The 6,000-nt window shown below is 35.6% G+C and overlaps 1 protein-coding gene across 1 annotated transcript in view; it reads right to left on the bottom strand.

Annotated features, from left to right (window-relative positions):
- WNT11 (Wnt family member 11) overlaps nt 1–5,613 on the bottom strand; it is a 179,845-nt gene extending 174,232 nt beyond the window's left edge. Inside the window, exon 1 of the mRNA XM_073548609.1 lies at nt 5,570–5,613. The gene's annotated coding sequence lies outside the window, so the exon portion shown is untranslated. The remainder of the gene's footprint in view (nt 1–5,569) is intronic.
- Nucleotides 5,614–6,000: the final 387 nt, after the last annotated feature.

The raw sequence follows: 6,000 nt of genomic DNA on the forward strand, positions 1-6,000 counted from the left end.
TACCATCACCACCATCACTACTACCACCATCACGACCACTACTACCACCATCACTACCACTACTACTGCCACCATCACTACTACCACCATCACTACTGCTACTACTATCATCACCACCACTGCTACCACCATCACCACTACTACTACCACCATCACTACCACTACTACTACCATCATCACTACTACCACCACCACTACTGCTACTACTATCATCACCACCACTGCTACCACCATCACCACTACTACTACCACCATCGCTACTACTACCACTACTATCACCACCACTACTACCACCATCACCACTACTACTACCACCATCACTACCACTACTACTACCACCATCGCTACCACTACTACTACCACCATAACTACTACTACTACTACTATCATCACCACCACTACTACCACCATCACTACCACCACTACTACTACCACCATCACCACTATTACTACCACCATCACTACCACTACTACTACCACCATCACTACTACTACTTCTATCATCACCACCACTACTACCACCATCACCACTACTACTACCACCATCACCACCACTACTACCACCATCACCACTATTACTACCACCATCACTACCACTACTACTACCACCATCACTACTACTACTACCACCATCACCACCACTACTACCACCTTCCCACCACTACTACTACCATCATCTCCACCACTACTACCATCATCTCCACCACTACTACCACCATCTCCACCACTACTACCACCATCACTACCACTACTACTACCACCATCACCACTACTACTACCACCGTCACCACCACTACTACCACCTTCATCACCACTACTACTACCATCTCTACTACTACTACTATCAACACTACCACTACTACCACCATCGCTACTACTACTACAACACCATCACTACCACCATCACCACCACTACTACCAGCATCACTACCACTACTACCACCACCACCATCACTACTACCACCATCACCACTACTACCACCATCACTACTACTACCACCATCTCCACCACTACTACCACCACCACTAGTACCACCATAACTTCCACTACTACCTCCATTACACTGTAATTGCAAAAACGCATAGGAAAACGCATGTCAAAAAGCGCATGCATTTTCCCTGGTAAGGGCAAGCATTTCTGCTCAGGGAAAAAACGCTTGAAAAACGCTACGTGGGCACATAGCCCAACAATCATGGTTATTCCACAGAATATTGATTTCTGAACTCTTCCTGAGGTAAAACATTAGTATTGTTCTTTCTAAATGATCATGATCTTGTTTTCTTAGCATTATTTGAGGTCTGCGTTTTTTTGTTATTTTGACCATTTCTCATTTTCTAAGAATAAAATATGTAGTGCTTGGAAATTCGGAGACATGTGGTCAGTAGTTTATAGAATAAAAGAGCAATTTACATTTTACTCAAAAATATAAAGAGGAAAATCAGACAACCTGAACATTGTGCAGCGGTCTCTTAATTGTTGCCAGAGCTGTGTATATAATTATGTAATAGATAATAGATATAAATTCAGAAAAAAGAGGCAGCACTCCAGGATTTTCAAAAATACAAAAGAATCTCTCACAGCCCTGGTGGCAACAGAAAATAAGAACATTCATTTTGATTTATATATAAAATTATCTTTACTAACACAAGCATAACCCTGACAATGACAGGTCATCAGCGCTCACACTGCTTCCCATCACACCTCGCTCGGCTTTGGGCCTTTTACGCTTCGACAAACATTTTTGCATAAGTCTCTTTGGGTATTAAGTTCTTGGAATGCATCTCTTATGTAATTTTTCAAGTCACTGACACTTTTTGGTTTTCGACTATAAACTTTGCCCTTGAGTACTCCCCAAAAAGAAAAAATCCATTGGGGTCAAGTCTGGTGAACGTGCCGGCCAATCCATTTATTAGGAAATGTTTCATTAACCTATTACACATACTGTCCACCTACTTTTGGACCCTCCTGCATGTGCTGTTCCAACTTTTTTCCCCAAGTTAGATAGATAATAGCTAGATAGATAATAGATAGATAATAGATAGATAGATGATAGATAAATAATAGATAGATAGATAATAGATAGATAGATAGATGATAGATAGATAATAGACAATAGATAGAGAGATAGATAGATGATAGATAAATAATAGATAGATAGATAATAGATAGCTGATAGATAGATAATAGACAGATAATAGATAGATAGATAGATAGATAATAGAGAGATAATACATAGATAGATAATAGATGGATAGATAGATAATAGATGATAGATAGATAATAGATGATAGATAGATAATAGATAGATGGATAGATAGATAGATAGATAGATAGATAATAGATGATAGATAGACAGATAGATAGATAGATAGATAATAGATGATTGATAGATAGATAGATAGATAATAGATGATAGATAGACAATAGATATATGATAGATAGGTAATAGATAGATAATAGATAGATAGATAATAGACAGATAATAAATAGATAGATAGATAATAGAGAGATAATAGAGAGATAGATAATAGATAGATAGATGGATAGATAGATAATAGATGATAGATAAATAGATAGATAATAGATGATAGATAATAGATAGATGGATAGATAGATAGATAATAGATAGATGGATAGATAGATAGATAATAGATGATTGATAGATAGATAGATAGATAGATAGATAATAGATGATAGATAGATAATAGATAGATAGATAGATAGATAGATAATAGATGATTGATAGATAGATAATAGATGATAGATAGATAATAGATATGATAGATAGATAATAGATAATAGATAGATAGATAATAGACAGATAATAGATAGATAGATAATAGAGAGATAATAGAGAGATAGATAATAGATAGATAGATGGATAGATAGATAATAGATGATAGATAAATAGATAGATAATAGATGATAGATAATAGATAGATGGATAGATAGATAGATAATAGATAGATGGATAGATAGATAGATAATAGATGATAGATAGATAGATAATAGATGATTGATAGATAGATAGATAATAGATAGATAGATAATAGATAGATAGATAGATAGATAAAAGGAAAAAAATAGGCAGCACTCAAATAAATGTGAAAACAGTGGATACTTTACTGATCCTCAGGTGGCAACGTTTCAATGGTGACCCGTCTTTGTCAAGCACATTTATTTGAGTGCTGCCTATTTTTTTCCTTTTGTTAATTTGGCTGTTTGGACACTGCTGAATAGGTTTTGCACCTGCTGTATTATTTTGGTAGTGCTGCCCTTTTTTCTTGATTTAGATAGATAGATAGATAGATAGATATATGATAGATAGATAATAGATAGATAGATAGATAGATAATAGATAACAGATAAATAATAGATGATAGATGATAGATAATAGATAGTGAAGTAGAACAAACAGATATTAAAGACAGATGATATGTAACAGAGATACAGATATATCTGACACAGACATTACATAACATTTTGGTATTATTTTATCCATCCAATGTAATTATCAGTGGGGTTTTTTAATTATTTTACTGTTGTTTTTTGTCATTATTGTTTGCTGTGATCAATATTAGAATTCAATGTATTATTATTATTATTATTATTATTATTATTATTATTTCTGTGTATTATATAAAGTCAATATTGTTTCACAGTGAATTAGGATTTGAGAACACTGACCCTGTAGCCCCAATGGGGACAGTGATGATGATGTCTGTGACGCGCTGTGGAAATTATCGGCACTAAACATCTGAGCAGAATATGGATAAATCCATTTTCCGATCTCCCGTCCGCGGTTTTTCTTTCTGTTTCTGGAATGCTGACAGTACATTTTGTGGGTCTTGTTCTCCGGCTGAAGGCGCAGTCTGTCCCCTCGTACACTCGCCTAGAAGCCTGACGTGATTGTATTAAACATTGGCATGGAGAGTTCTCATCCAGTCGCTATAAGTTCTCCCCGTAGCACCACGAGTCGGGGGCAGATCTGGGGCTGGAATCGCACGTGTAGTTTGAGCCAAAGATTGGATAAAAAAGGGAAAGGACAGACCTTCTGGTTTCTCCCTTTTTTCCACTTCCACTGCTGAATTTGGCTTACGACAAAAAAAAACAAACAGGTATTAAAAACTAACATGGGTGATTTCATCCCTAGGCCTCCTTCACCCACGGGCAATTTTTGTAAAAGTTTTTTTTTTTTTTTAAGTTTTGCAGAAGTTGCCATAAGTTTCAAGACATTTTCTTACATTTTTTTTTTACAAGATGTTTTTTTTTCTTCTATGTGTGTCCATGACTCCAAAAAAAAAAAAATTCATTAAAAAATAAACTGTAAACCGCCATAAAAAAATATTCTATATAGGTTCCAATTTATATGCAGTTTATAGACAAAGCCAAGACTGGATCTAAGGAGAAGTATAAAGAATAGACTGGAAGTTATGGCCATGGCTGGGATGGGCTCCGGAAAAAATATTTAAAAACACTCCCATAAAATCTCCATAGGTGTCAACTTATAGGTAAATAAACCTTCTTATTTTCTTTGTAATAATATTATTTTTATTATTATTTAATATTTTAATGAACCGGTATATTTTATAATTTTATTATTATTTTTTTATGTTATTAAATGGACGTAATTTATGAAATTATTTTTATTATTTTTCTTTTTTTATATTATGTTATTATTAGAAGTTTTGTTCGATTGTTACATTTTTTTTTTCGTATTGTTTTAATCCTATTCATTTTATGAATTAGTTGTTTTTTTTTAACATTGCTCTTCATGACTATGATTTTAGTACTTTTTGAATGATTTTCACATCACAATTATTTTTCCCCCTTTTTTTTTTTTATACCTTTACATGCTTTATAGGAGCTTTTTAGAAGCTTTTTTCAGCTCCAGCAGTAATTCCGAGCCTGTTTTCGATGCGAACGTGAATCAATATTAATTGGTTATTTAAAGGGTAATCCAGCCTTATAGGGAGGTGGATATAACACCGGCTGCAGGGCCAAACAAAAAACTTTTTAAAATGGAAAAGGAAGTTTTTTGGGGGGGAAGTTTTTCTTTTACTGAAAAGTTAAAAAAAAGTTTTGTAAAAGTTTTCTATTTTTAGTTTTCCCACAGGTCTCCCTGCACAAGTCCTAAAGAGATAAAGTGATTTGTCCAAGGTCATCGGTGGCTGACCCTTAAGTGGCGGCCTATTAAAAAGGAATCAACATAAGTACATGATCCACTAAAAGGCATCACTGCCTGTCAGGAGGAAGAGTTCAGACACCAGAGAGAGGGAGGGATATATATAAAAAAGTCATTCTAATTTTGCTTTCTTCTTTCCTTTTTTTTTTTTTGCACGGCCTTTATACAGGTCAGTCATCACATTTCATTCATGCACCAGGAAGAACAGGATGAGCAAAGTTATGCATTGCTTTTTTTAAAATGCAAGGGCCAGAAAATAGATAATATGGGGAAATAGGAAGGAAAACTTTGCAGAAATAATACAGCCGTTAAAGCGATAGATGTTTAATGTTTAACCGTGAAGGGTATAAAAAAAAAAAATACCGAATCCGGGATTTACTGACCTCAGACTATAGAGAAACGTCATTTCAAGGCCGACGCTGATCCAATATGCAGTTTGCAGACAGCCGGCGACCTTTGTATTTTGCAAATGGCTGCAAAGTGTCTCCTGGTAAAACCCTAATTACCGGTTAATGATTTGTCATTGACATCTACAGCGGTAATAGGGAGGGGGCTGCGTACAAGATACGGGGGCGACAATACATGGCGCACTTATTAATGCCCAAATAGTCAGTGTTATTACTCTGTATCACACGGCTGCATTAGAATCCCACCCTCACCCCCCAAAACTATAAGCAGCAGATTAGTGATGCACAGAAAAGCGCTGCACCTGCGGGCAGCCAATAGAGGGCGCTATGGATATGCTTCCACTATAGGATTTGCCAGGGTTCCCCTTACAGTCCATGGTACGCAGCAGCAGAGGGTCTGCTCAGTA

This window comes from Dendrobates tinctorius, unplaced genomic scaffold, assembly GCF_039654945.1.
Source record: "Dendrobates tinctorius isolate UK_male_01 unplaced genomic scaffold, ASM3965494v1 ptg000157l, whole genome shotgun sequence".
Taxonomy (NCBI): Eukaryota; Metazoa; Chordata; class Amphibia; order Anura; family Dendrobatidae; genus Dendrobates; species Dendrobates tinctorius.